The 14,663-nt window shown below is 40.4% G+C and overlaps 1 protein-coding gene across 4 annotated transcripts in view; it reads left to right on the plus strand.

Moving 5' to 3' along the window:
- TESK2 (testis associated actin remodelling kinase 2) overlaps positions 1-14,663 on the plus strand; it is a 146,467-nt gene that overhangs the window by 40,733 nt on the left and 91,071 nt on the right. Inside the window, exon 1 of one of the 4 annotated variants that reach the window (XM_077845196.1) lies at positions 7,190-7,906. The exons of the other annotated variants lie outside the window; for them this stretch is intronic. The gene's annotated coding sequence lies outside the window, so the exon portion shown is untranslated. Of the gene's footprint in view, positions 1-7,189; positions 7,907-14,663 lie in introns of those variants that run through there. 4 annotated transcript variants of the gene reach the window in all.

A 14,663-nucleotide genomic window follows, 5' to 3' on the forward strand; every position in this document is an offset into this window, starting at 1 on the left:
AATATTTTCTTTATTTGAGAGAGAATGAGAGCATGAGTGGGGTGCAGAGAAAGGGAGAAGCAGACTCCCTGCTGAACAGGGAGTCTGATGTTGGGCTTCATCCCAGAACCCAGATATCATGACCTTGGCTAAAGGCAGATGCTCAACCAATTTAGCCACCCAGGTGCCCCTGGATTTCATCTTTTTAATGGCTGAATAATATTGTGTTGTAGATATATACCACATTTTCTTTATGCATTCATTTTGTGATGGACACTTGGGATGCTTCTGTAATTTGGCTATTGTAAATAATGTTTCAATAAATATAGGCATGCATATATCTTTTTGAATCAGTGTTTTTGTATTTTTTGGGTAAATACTCAGTAGCAGAGTTACTAGATCATATGGTAATTCTATTTTTTAATTTTTTGTTTTCTACAGTGGCTGTACCAATTTGCATTCCCACCAACAGTGCATGAGGGTTCCATTTTCTTCACCTCCTCCCCAACACTTGTTATTTCTTGTGTTTTGATTTTAACCATTCTGATAGGTATGAGGTGATATCTCACTGTGATTTTGATGTGCCTTTCCCTAATGATGCGTGATGTTGAGCATTATTTTTAAAGATTTTATTTATTTATTCATCAGAGACATAGGGAAAGAGGAGAGAGAGAGAGAGACAGAGGGAGAGAGGGAGAGAGGGAGGTGGAGACACAGGCAGAGGGGGAAGCAGGCTCTTAGCAGGGATCCTGATGTGGGGCTCGATCCCGGACCCCAGGATCACACCTTGAGCTGAAGGCAGATGCTCAACCGCTGCGCCACCCAGGTGTCCCAGTGTTGAGCATCTTTTCATATATCTGTTCACCATTCCTTTGCCCACTGTTGAATTGGTTCTATTTGTATATATGTATATGGTTTGAAAATATTTTCTCCTATTCTGTAGGCTGTCTTTTAAATCTCTCGATAATATCCTTTGATGTATACAGGTTTTTTTTTTGTTTTGTTTTTTTAAATTTTTATTTATTTATGATAGTCACACAGAGAGAGAGAGAGAGAGGCGGAGACATAGGCAGAGGGAGAAGCAGGCTCCATGCACCAGGAGCCCGATATGGGATTTGATCCCGGGTCTCCAGGATCACGCCCTGGGCTAAAGGCAGGCGCTAAACCGCTGCGCCACCCAGGGATCCCTGTATACAGGTTTTAAATTCTGAATAAGTCCAGTTTATCTATTTTTTTTTATGTTGCTTGTGCTTTTGTTGTGATATTCAAGAAATCCTTGCCAAATCCAATATCATGAAGATTTTCCCCAATGTTTTCTTCTAGTTTTATTTATTCTTTTAGAAAATTTATTTATTTATTTATTAGAGAGAGAGAAAAAAACGTGAGTGGGGAAGGGTGACAGAGGGAGAGGAGAAGCAGACTCTCCACTAAGCAGGAAGCCTGATAGGGCTTGATCCCAGGGCCCTGATCCTGACGTGAGTTGAAGGCAGATGAGCCACCCAGGAGCCCCGATTTTTAATTAATTAGTTGATTGATAGATTTTTTTTAAAGATTTTATTTATTTATTCACGAGAGACGCACAGAGAGAGAGAGAGAGAGAGAGAGAGGCAGAGACACAGGCAGAGGGAAAAGCAGGCTCCATGCAGGGAGCCTGATGCGGGACTCGATCCCGAGACTCCAGGATCACGCCCCAGGCCAAAGGCAGACACCAAACCACTGAGCCACCCAGGGATCCCCCTATTTTTATTTTTTTTAAAGTAAGCTCTACTTGAATAACAGTGTGGGGCTTGAACTCAAGGCCCTGAGATCAAGAGTCCTATGCTCTACTAACTGAGCCAGCCAGGTGCTTCAGGAATTGGTCTATTTAATCGAGGTTATCAAGTTTATGGATATAGAGTTGTTCATACTATTCCTTTATTATATGCTTAAAAAAAACTTTTTTTAGGGGTCCCTAGGTAGCTTAGTCGGTTAAGCCTCTTCCTTCAGCTCAGGTCATGATCCAGGGTCCGGGTCTTGAACCCTGCGTTGGGCTCCCTGCTCATTCATGGGGGAGTCTGTTCCTCCCTCTTCTTCTTCTGCCCCTGTCCCCCATGCATGCTTGTGCTCTATCTCTTTCAAATAAAGTCTTTTTTTTTTTTTTTCTTTTTTTTTAAAGATTTTGTTTATTTATTCATGAGAGACACACAGGGAGAGGGAGAAGAAGGCTCCCTGAAGGAAACCCCGTGTGGGACTTGATCCCGGACTTCGGGATCACGCCCTGAGCCAAAAAGTAGATGCTTAAATCCTGACCCACCCAGGCAACCCTGAAGTGGTTTATCAATTGGTGTATTTGGACCAGTGATATTTAAGGTGATTATTTTTTTTTTTTAATTATTTATTTATTTATTTATGATAGTCACACAGAGAGAGAGAGGCAGAGACACAGGCAGAAGGAGAGGCAGAGACACAGGCAGAGGGAGAAGCAGGCTCCATGCACCGGGAGCCTGACGTGGGTCGATCCCGGGTCTCCAGGATCGCGCCCTGGGCCAAAGGCAGGCGCTAAACCGCTGCGCCACCCAGGGATCCCTATTATTATTTTTAAGGTGATTATTCATACAATTGGATTAGTATCTACCATATTTTGTTACTCTTTTCTGTTTTTGCAAGTATTCTTTGTTCCTATTTTTATTTTCCATACATTTTCTATTTCATCTGTAAAAAATGTGAATACTTAATCTCTTGCTTAGCCATGCAATTTTAGGATAAAGAATACTTGCTAATGGAGCAGCCCGTGTGGCTCAGCAGTTTAGTGCCGCCTTCAGCCGAGGGTGTGATCCTGGAGACCTGGGATCTAGTCCCCACTTCCGGCTCTTTTCATGGAGCCTGCTTCTCGCTCTGCCTGTGTCTGCCCCACCCCCCCTCTGTCTGTCTCTCGTAAATAAATAAAATCTTTAAAAAGAATACTTGCTAATGATGTATTTTTTTTTTCATATACTACTGGATTTGATTTGCTTGGGCTATAGTTTTTATTTTTTGATAGTCTGTTTAATTTTGGTATTAGAATTATGTTTTATAGAAGGGGTTAGGAAGCCTTTCAGATTTTTTTTACCTTATATTGTGGAATGGTTCACATTGCATAGGAACTTCATGAAAGGCTTAGTAGAACTTTCCTGTAAAACCTTTTGGTTTGGGGAGCATGTAGAGGTAAATTTTAAAGTAACTTTTCAAAATATTTTTATTTTTATTATTTTTTAAAGATTTTGTTTATTTATTCATGAGAGACACAGACACAGGCAGAGGGAGAAGCAGGCTCCATGTAGGGAGCGTGTTGTGGAACTCGAACCCGGGACTCCAGGATCATGCCCTGGGCCAAAGGGAGGCGCTCAACCGCTGAGCCATCCAGGGGTCCCAAAATATTTTTATTTTTATTTTATTATTATTATTTTTTACTTATGATAGTCACAGAGAGAGAGAGAGAGAGAGAGAGGCAGAGACACAGGCAGAGGGAGAAGCAGGCACCATGCAAGAGAGCCTGACGTGGGACTCGATCCAGGGTTTCCAGGATCACGCCCTGGGCTGAAGGCAGCGCTAAACCGCTGAGCCACCGGGGCTGCCCCCAAAATATTTTTAATTCGTAGTTAATCTTTTGAGATATTTTTCCCTTCTTAAGTAATTTTTGTTGATCTTATTATCTTTTTTTCTTAAGTTTTTATTTATTTATGGATGAGAGACATAGAGAGAGAGAGGCAGAGACACAGGCAGAGAGAGAAGCAGGCTACGCAGGGAGCCCCCCATGGGACTCGATCCCTGCTCTCCAGGGTCAGGCCCTGGGCTGAAGGCGTCACAATCTGCTGAGCCACCCGGGCTGCCCTGATCTTATTATCTTAGGGTATAATTAAACTCATCTAGGTTTTCAAATATATAGGCATAAAGATTGTACATAAGTGATGTGGCAGAGAGATTTCTAGTTTTCCCAATAGCTGTATTTTACTTCTTTCGATACTATTTCTCAGCTTTCCTTATAGCTAGGTATAATTCTATGATTAGTTCTGTCCAATAGGATGTGAGCAGAAGTGTCATATGGCAGTTTTTGGGAATCTTCCTTTGCCGTCTTTTTGTCCCTTCTTCCTTCATATTGTTTTATTTTTTATTTTATTTTATTTTTTTAAGATTTTATTTATTTATTCATGATAGTCACAGAGAGAGAGAGGCAGAGACACAGGCAGAGGGAGAAGCAGGCTCCATGCACCGGGAGCCTGACGTGGGATTCGATCCCGGGTCTCCAGGATCGCGCCCTGGGCCAAAGGCAGGCGCCAAACCGCTGCGCCACCCAGGGATCCCCTTCCTTCATATTGTTTAGAGTGTAGACATCTGGGATGATAAAAGACCTTGAGGGGGATCCCTGGGTGGTGCAGCAGTTTGGCGCCTGCCTTTGGCCCAGGGCGCGATCCTGGAGATCTGGGATCGAGTCCCATGTCGGGCTCCCCGGTGCATGGAGCCTGCTTCTCTCTCTGCCTGTGTCTCTCTGCCCCTCTCTCTCTCTCTGTGTGACTATCGTAAATAAATAAAAATTAAAAAAAAAATCCATATTATAAAAGACTTTGGGAATGAATACCTGTGTCAGAATAAGACAGACCCTGGCTTTTACAGGTCTTATGGAGCAGGACTGTGTAGTCCTATATTGCCTCCTCCAGACTTTTTAAAAGATTTTAGCAGAGAGAGGCAGAGACATAGAAGGAGAAGCAGGCTCCCTGTGGGGAGCCTGATGTGTTAGCCCTGAGCCAAAGGCAGCCACTCAACCACTGTGTGTCCCGCCTCCTTCAGACTTTTATGTGAGAGAACAATCTTAAGACAGAAAATTTGGATCCCTGTTATTTGCTGCCAAACATAATTGTAACTAATGTAGTAATTACCTACCATATCGGTATCTCTCTCCTTCTCTAATGTGGTTGTGTCCTCTTTCCATTTTTTAAATCAAACTTAACACAGATTTATTTTACTTTTCCTCTTAAAGGATTTGCCTTTAAAAAGAAAAATGAACAAAACTGCTGTTTACTGATAAACCAAAGGCTTAAGAAATGAAGGATTTGGGGACCTGGGGAGATAGTTGTGAAGTTCATTGTTCCTGCCCTTCTACGTGTCTAGGGAAAGTTGACTCCATGTGTTTGCCAAATCTGCTGATAACTCCACCTTGGGCAGAACTTGACACAGTCAAATAATTACTTTTGATTCTATTGATTATCTTCTATTTGCATGTGCTATGGTTCACTATTTTGTACTTCTATCTTTATTACTCTCCTTTGGTTATTTCTTATCAGATCTATTTTGTTCTTTATCTAGCTTCTGTAATTTTATTCTTTTTTTTTTTTCTTTTTTTTTTTTTTTCTTATTTATTTATGATAGTCACACAGAGAGAGAGAGAGGCGCAGAGACACAGGCAGAGGGAGAAGCAGGCTCCATGCACCGGGAGCCCGACGTGGGACTCGATTCCGGGTCTCCAGGATCGCGCCCCGGGCCAAAGGCAGGCGCCAAACCGCTGCGCCACCCAGGGATCCCCTTTTTTTTTTCTTTTTTTTTTTTTTCTTATTTATTTATGATAGTCACACAGAGAGAGAGAGAGGCGCAGAGACACAGGCAGAGGGAGAAGCAGGCTCCATGCACTGGGAGCCCGACGTGGGACTCGATCCCGGGTCTCCAGGATCGTGTAATTTTATTCTTATATCAGTTTTTGCCATTATTATTTTCTAATGTATACATTTAATTTTTTTTTAATTTTTATTTATTTATGATAGTCACAGAGAGAGAGAGAGAGAGAGAGGCAGAGACACAGGCAGAGGGAGAAGCAGGCTCCATGCACCGGGAGCCTGACGTGGGATTCGATCCCGGGTCTCCAGGATCGCGCCCTGGGCCAAAGGCAGGCACCAAACCACTGCACCACCCAGGGATCCCTAATGTATACATTTAAACTTTAAAGTTTCCGGGCAGGGATCCCTGGGTGGCGCAGCGGTTTGGCGCCTGCCTTTGGCCCAGGGCGCGATCCTGGAGACCCGGGATCGAGTCCCACGTCGGGCTCCCGGTGCATGGAGCCTGCTTCTCCCTCTGCCTGTGTCTCTGCCTCTCTCTCTCTCTCTCTGTGACTATCATGAATAAATAAATAAAATCTTTAAAAAAAAAAAAAAATACAGTTTCCGGGCAGCCCCGGTGGCGCAGCGGTTTAGCGCAGCCTGAAGCCTGGGGTGTGATCCTGGAGACCTGGGATCGAGTCCCACATCGGGCTCCCTGCATGGAGCCTGCTTCTCCCTCTGCCTGTGTCCTACTGTGTCTCTGCCTCTCTCTCTCTCTCTCTCTCTCTCTGTGTCTCTCTCTCTCTGTGTCTCTCATAAATAAATAAAATTCTTTAAAAAAAAAAAAGTTTCCTCTTGATTTGGCCATATCATAGGTTTTTATGAGCTTTCATAATTTTTAAATGTAATTTGGTTTGATTTTCTTTTTAATCAAAGATTATGTAAAATGAAGTTGTAAAATTTCCTTATGGTAAGTTGTTTTTTGGTAATTGTTTGATATTCAATTTCTAATATTAGTGCATAATGATCAGAGGAAATGGTCTATATGATATCTGTCTTTTGGAATATACTTAGATTTTGTTTTGACCTAATACGTGGTCATATTTTTTTATGCTGCAAATGTGTTTGAAACATTAATTAAAAAAAAAAACCAAAAAAAAAACAAAAAAAACAAACAAAAAAAGAAACATTAATTCTCTGTTTTGTGTATTTGTTTGCATAAAGTTGCATAAAGTTCTATATGTCTCTGTTGTATCAAGCTTTTTGTATTGTGTTATTCAGTGTTATATGCTTTAGCTTATTTTGGTCTGCTTGATCTATTTCTTAAAAAAAGGCTATTAGAATTACTTAATATTTATAGATTTCTCAGTGTGTTAACTATCAGTGTGTTACTTATTTCTAGGCCATTTTGTGAGTTAGTTATTAATAATGCCTATGATTATTATTGGACTGTACACTATGGATTGTATTTTTTACAAATATCAGTTCTATTTTTGTCCCACCTTATGCTTTTAGCTTTGATTTCTGTTTTCTCTGATACTAGTTTGTGTACCTTCTTCCTTGCTGTGTGCATTTGCCTATTGTTTTGGTTATTATTATCTTAGTATATCTTTTTTCATCTCTATTTTTTAAAAGATTTTATTTATTTATTGGAGAGAGAGTGAGTGAGAGAGAAAGAGAGAGCACGCACAAGCAGGGGGAGGGTCATAGGAAGAGGAAGAAGCAGACTCCCCTGCTAAACAGGGAGCCTAATGCAGGGCTCCCTCCCAGAATCCTGGGATCATGACCCCAGCCAAAGGCAGATGCTCAACTGACTAAGCTACCCAGGCACCCTTGATCTTTAAAATCTTAACAAAAATTTTTCTATTTTCTTAAGAATTATTTTTATGAAGGATGAATGTTTAATTTTACCAAATGTCTTTTCAGAATCTGTGATATGATAGTTAATTTTATGTGTCAATTTACTGGGCCACAAGTGCCCAGATATTTGATAAAACATTATTCTGGGTGTATCTATGAGAGTGTTTTTGGGTAAGATGAACATTTGAATCAGTAGACTGAGAAAAGTGGATTGCCCTTCCTAATGTGGGTAGCCCTCATCCAAAATTTGAAAGTCTGAATAGAATAAAAAGACTGACCCTTGATTAAGAAGGAACCCCTCCTTGCCCTGACTGCTTGAGTAGCAATATTGTTCTTTTTCTGCTTTCGGATTGGAACCAAAATATTCTTGGGCCTTGAGCCTGCCAGCTTTTGGACTGGAACTTACACCATTAGCTGTCTTGGATGTCAGGCCTTCGGACTTGGACTGGAACTACACCATTGTCTCTCCTGGGTCTCCATCTTGCTGACTGCAGATCTTGGGACTTCTCGGCCTCCATTATCATGTGAGCCAATTCCTTATAATAAATCTCTTTCTCTCTGTGTATATTCTATTGGTTCTGTTTCTCTGGAGAACTCTAATACAAAAAATATTTTTCTCTTTTGACTTCTTAGTAAAGTGAGTTATATTAGTAGGTGTTTCAGTAGTGAGCTATCCTTGCATTCCTGGTATATTACTGTTTCATGTGCCTCCAACATCTTTTTGCTGGGGTGTTTTGTGATATTTGTGAGAACAGTCTGTGGTTTTCTCTTTCATGCTTTTATTAGGTTTTGATAGCAATGTTATTCTTGCCTCAAAAAAATTATTTGCAATATTTTTTCCTCTGTGCTTTGGAACATTTGAAATGACATTAGAAATATTCCTTAGGAAAAAAAAAAATATTCCTTAGGGATCCCTGGGTGGCGCAGTGGTTTGGTGCCTGCCTTTGGCCCAGGGCGCGATCCTGGAGACCCGGGATCGAATCCCACATCGGGCTCCTGGTGCATGGAGCCTGCTTCTCCCTTTGCCTATGTCTCTGCCTCTCTCTCTCTCTCTCTGTGACTATCATAAAAAATAAAATAAAAAAAAATAATAAAAGAAATATTCCTTAAATATTTGATAGAATTCCCTTGTAAGGTGTTTGGTCAGGCACTTTGATACTTTTCCTCTTTTTCTGGGGTAATTGGTCTATTTAGAATTTTGTTTCTTCTGGTTCAATTTTGGTAAATTATATTTTACTAGAAAATTATTATTTCTTGTAGATTTTCTAATATACTTTCATAGAGATGAGTAAATTTTGACCATATAAATGTTTTTTGTTTGTTTGTTTCTCTTTTAGATTAGTTGCAGTTCTTAGAGTGTGGACTCTGCATTATTTGGTCCACTGGTTCTTTTTCGTGGATTTTCATTTCTCCTGTGATTTATAATTTTTTTATTGAAAGTCTGTTTTCAGTGAGAGATAATTTTCCTTGGAGTTCTTGTGTTCTAGGTTGTAAACCTGCTTAATATGGCAGTCTCACATTTGTCTCTCCTGGAGTCCTATATGTCCTAGATCTGAACCTAAAGGCTTTATTTTAATTTCTTGGCTCAGTCTTTCTGTATAGTGTGTATAGTACAAATCTCAAACCTGAACTTGGTCTTTATAGTTGGCAATAAGATCTAGCATTATCCTACTACGAATGCCCACTATGAAATAGGAGAAAGCTAGTTAATTTTATTTTGTGGTATTTTAGAAAGTAATTAGTTAATTTTATGGTGAGAACATTATCATTGGGAAAGAGAGAAACGGGTCTATTTATTTATTCTCACATGTAATAGTCTGATACAGGGTTTGATAAATGATAGTCTGCCACCTTCTTTTTTGGTAAATAAAATTTTAGGGACCTTGGGTGGCTCAGTGGTTGAGTGGCTGCCTCTGGCTCAGGTCGTGACCCCAGGGTCCCGGGATTGAGTCCTGCATTGGGCTCCCCGCAGGGCGCCTGCTTCTCCCTCTGCCTATGTCTGTCTCTCTCTCTGTCTCTCATGAACAAATAAATAAAATCTTGGGACGCCTGTGTGGCTCAGCGGTTAAGTGCCTGCTTTCAGCTCAGGGCGTAATCCTGGAGTCCCAGGATTGATTCCCACATCAGGCTCCCTGCATGGAGCCTGCTTCTCCCTCTGCCTGTGTCTCTCCCTCTCCCTCTCTGTGTCTCTCATGAATAAATAAGTAAAATCTTAAAAAAAGGGATCCCTGGGTGGCGCTGCAGTTTAGCGCCTGCCTTTGGCCCAGGGCGCGATCCTGGAGTCCTGGGATCGAATCCCACGTCCGGCTCCCGGTGCATGGAGCCTGCTTCTCCCTCTGCCTGTGTCTCTGCCTCTCTCTCTCTCTGTGTGACTATCATAAATAAATAAAAAAATTAAAAAAAAATCTTAAAAAAAAAATAAAATGAAAAAAAATTTTTAAATAAAATGAAATCTAAAAAAAAAATAAAAAAAAATAAAATGAAATCTTCTTTTTTTAATAAAATGAAATCTTAAAAGAAATAGTTTTATTGTAACACATCCACACCCATTTGTCAATGTATATTTTATGGCTGCCTTTGTGCTACAATGACAGAATTGAATAGTTGTAACAGAGACCATATGGCCCCTAAAGCCTACTATATTTACTATCTAAACTTTTATAGAAAGTTTGCCAATCCTAGGTCTGATAACTATAGTAAAGGTAGGATATGATTAGTTTTTATCTTTGATTACAAAGTACAGATGACTACAGAGTTTTAAAGGTCAGGTTAAATAAAAAGTGTATCACTAGCAATAAAAGGAAATATTTGACTTCTGGTATGGGAAATACAAATTATACAGGTAACTTATGGACTTTCAGTTGCCCTTAGATATCAAAAGAAAGACTGATTGAAGGATGACTTCACACTGAGGAATGTGGATTTATGTGGCTTGCTTGTATTCCTTTAAAAGAATTCAGTTTGGGGATCCCTGGGTGGCTCATTGGTTTAGCACCTGCCTTTGGCCCAGGGGGTAATCCTGGAGATCTGGGATCAAGTCCCATGTCAGGCTCCCTGCATGGAGCCTGCTTCTCCCTCTGCCTATGTCTCTGCCTCTCTCTCTCTCTCTCTCTCTCTCTCTCTCTCTCTCTGTGTCTCTCATGAATAAATAAATAAAATCTTAAAAATAAATAAATAAAATAATTCAGTTTTAGGGCCACCTGGGTGGCTCAGTGGTTGAATCATCTGTCTTTGGTTCAGGTTTTGCTCCCAGGGTCCTGTGATTGAGTCCCATATTAGGCTCCTATCAGGGAGCCTGTTTCTCCCTCTACCTATGTCTCTGCCTCTCTCTCTTTGTCTCTCGTGAATAAATAAATAAAATCTTTTTTTTTTAATTTGTATTTATTTATGATAGTCACAGAGAGCAAGAGAGAGAGAGAGGCAAAATCTTAAAATTTAATTTATTTATTCATGAGAGACACAGAGAGGCGGAGACACAGGCAGAGGAAGAAGCAGGCTCCATACAGGGGGCCTGATGCAGGACTCGATCCAGGAACTCCAGGATCACACCCTGTGCCAAAGGCAGATGCTCAACCACTGAACCATCCTGGCGTCCCTAGTAGAAGGTTCTTACCTTCTTTTTATACTGTCCTTGTTTTGTTTGGGAGTTTGATTGGAAGGAGACTTTCTAGGAAGATGATTGTTCCAGTGACTTGAGATAACTCACCTTTTATTACTCCATGACATAACTCTGTATTTTAACATACATACATACAACTCTGTATTTTAACATAACTCTGTATTATGAAAACTGTAAAACTTGGAATCCCATTCCAGGACAAAGTATCAATATGACTTTTTTTCTTTTTATGAATAGCTTTATGGAGAAATAATTCACATACTATAAAATTCTCCTTTTAAAAATATACAATTCGGGGATCCCTGGGTGGCGCAGTGGTTTAGCGCCTGCCTTTGGCCCAGGGCGCGATCCTGGGGGTACGATCCTGGAGACCGGAGATCGAATCCCACGTCGGGCTCCCGGTGCATGGAGCCTGCTTCTCCCTCTGCCTATGTCTCTGCCTCTCTCTCTCTCTCTCTCTCTCTCATAAATAAATAAATAAATAAATAAATAAATAAATAAATAAATAAATAAATAAATAATTCCGTGTTTTTTATTTTGTTTATAAGGTTGTGCAGCTATCACCACTGTCTAATTAAAAAATTTTTTGGGATCCCTGGGTGGTGCAGGGATCCCTGGGTGGTGCAGCGGTTTAGCGCCTGCCTTTGGCCCAGGGCGGGATCCTGGAGACCCGGGATCGAATCCCACTTCAGGCTCCCGGTGCATGGAGCCTGCTTCTCCCTCTGCCTATGTCTCTGCCTCTCTCTCTCTCTCTCTCTCTCTCTGTGTGTGACTATCTTAAATAAATAAAAATAAAAAAAATTTTTTTGATCATCCTTAAAAGAAAATCTGTACTCATTATTAGTCACTCCCCATTTCTCCTTTCCCCCAGCCCCTGACAACCACTATCATACATTTTGTCTCTATGGATTTACCTATTCTGGACATATAAAGAGAATTGTACAATATGTAGCCTTTATGACTAATTTCTTAGCATAATGTTTTCAACATTGATCCATGTATGTTATAACATGTATCAGCACTTCATTCCTTTTTATGGCCCAGTATATTACAGTATATGGATAATACCACATTTTTTTTAAAAACCTTCATCTGTTTATAAATATTGGATTGTTTTCTTTTGGCTCTTGTGAATAGTGCAGTTATAAACATTTGTGTTCAAGTATTTGTTTGAATACTAGTTTTCAGTTCTTTTGAGTATATACCTAGAAGTGGAATTACTGGGTCATAAAGTAACTCAAGATTTACTTTTTGAGATATTACCAGGCTGTTTTCCACATTGGCTGTATCATTTTACATTCCTACCAGCAAAATACAAGGGTCTGGTTTCTCTACAACCTTGCCAGCACCTGCTGTTTTCTCTTTTTCTTTTTTTAAATTAATTTTTAAAAAGATTTTATTTGTATATTCATGAGAGACAGAGAGAGAGTGGCAGAGACAGGCAGAGGGAGAAGCAGGCTCCCTGCTGAGCAAGGAACCCTTTTTTCTCCCCCATTTGAAAGTAGACATTTATTACCTGACCATACTACAAAATAATCATGGTAGATACCTCACTTCATCCTTCTTTTTTTTTATGATTTTATTAATTTATTTACGAGAGAGCGAGAGAGCAGTGAGGGAGGAGAAACAGGCCTCTCACTGAGCAGGGAGCCTGACCTGGAGCTCCATCCCAGGACCCTGAGATCATGACCTGAGCCCAAGGCAGATGCCTAACCTGCTCGGCCAGCGAGGCACCCTCCGTTCATCCTTCTAATGAGCCTATTGATACAGCTTTCCCTGTTGCCAGCATGACTACAATAAAAGGAGTTTAGCTAAACAAACAAAACAAAACAAAACGAAACAAACCCAGGAGAGTGATCTTTTGGTTTGGGAGGATTCTTATACTCATGCAATGCGGACTCTTCTTTTAATTTCAACGATGAAAGTATTCGAAGTGGTAATGGAAGAATGCCACTGTCAGTCCAAAGCCAGCTGGTGTCCTCCGAAGTGACAGCCAGAGATACCACAGGGAAAAATGTAGCCAGAACGGCACTCTTTTTGCCTCAGGAGAGAACTTTATGTCCTACAAGGGGAATGCCCAAGTCACCCTGGATTCTAGGGATAGGAATTAGTTTCTAGTAGTTTTATTGTAGAGGAATTGTTTTTCTAATTTCATTTTTTCAGACTGTTTATTGCTAGTATAATAATTTTTATATTTGTATTGTATCCTGTATAACCTTGCTGAACTCTTATTTTTTAGAATTTTCTGTATATAAGATCATGTAATCTGTCCAACATAAATCTTGACTATATAAGATTAACTCATAGTTGGATCCTGGCAGTCTGAGTTACATACCCATTGTCTTCACAGAAACCTCTGTTACCTTTATTATATTCTGTTGAAATTATTTGTTTAGAGTGTCTGTCATCCCATGTAACTTTAAGCTCCATGAGGACAGGGACCATGTCTTATTTATTTTTGTTTCTCTAGGATATAAGACTGTGCCCAGCATAGCGTAGGCATCCATCCATTCATTCACTATTTTGTAGTTTTTTTATATGCTAGACACTGTGCTAAGTGCTAAGATACAGTAATGATTGAGACTTGTTGGGGCGCCTGGGTGGCTCAGTGTTGAGCATCTGCCTTTGTCTCAGGGCATGATCTCGGGGTCCTGGGATTGAGTCCCACATCAGGCTCCTGGTGAGGGGCCTGCTTCTCTCTCTGCCTGTGTCTATCTCTCTCTCTGTCTGTGTCTCTCATGAATAAATAAATAAATAAAATCTTTAAAAAAAAAAAAAGACTTGTTATTCTTGCCCTTGTGGAATTTATAATCTAATGGTAAACATTAAATAATTACAAGGGTAATTGCAACACAAAGAAGTATAGCATATTGGTTACCTATTACTTAATAACAATATTACCATGAATGCAGTAGTTTAAAGGAACACCTATTTACTCTATCTGTTTCTGTGGTTCAGGAGTCCAGACATGACTTAGCTGGCTGGGTCCCTTGCTTCATGGTCTTACAAAGCTGCAATCAAGGTGTCAGCTCAGGTGGGGTGCCTGGCTGATGTGATTGGGAGAGAGTGGGACTCTTGAACTCAGGGTCGTGAGTTCAAGCCCTGTGTTGGATGTCGAGATTACTTACGTAAATAAAAGCAAACTTAAAAAAAAAAATTAAAGGTGTCAGCTAGGGCTGACATCTTATCCAAGGCTCAAGTAGGAAAGGATCTGCTACTAAACTCATGTGGTTGGTGGCAGCATTTAATTCCTTACAGTCTGTTGAATTGAGGGCTTCAGCTTGATATGCTTCATATGGCAGCTAGCAAGTGAATTTCCTAGTGAGATGGGTTACAATCTCTCTTTTTTTTTTGAGAGAGAGAGAGAGAGAAAAAGAACAAGTGTGCATGCCTCTGGGGACAGGGAGGAGCAAAGGGAGAGAGAGAGATAATTTTTTAAAATTTTTATTTATTTATTTTAAGGGAAGGGCAGAGGGGGAGGGAGAGAGAATCTCAAGCCAACTCCACGCTGAGCCCCAAGCAGACGTGAGGCTGGATCTCAGAACGCAGAAATTATGACCTGAGCTGTAATCAAGAGTCTGATACTTAACTGGCTGAGCCACCCAGACACTCCTATGTGATTTCATTTTTGATGATTATGTGATATCAGATACCTTCTTTTC

The sequence above is a fragment of the Canis aureus genome, chromosome 13 (genome assembly GCF_053574225.1).
Source record: "Canis aureus isolate CA01 chromosome 13, VMU_Caureus_v.1.0, whole genome shotgun sequence".
Lineage (NCBI taxonomy): Eukaryota > Metazoa > Chordata > Mammalia > Carnivora > Canidae > Canis > Canis aureus.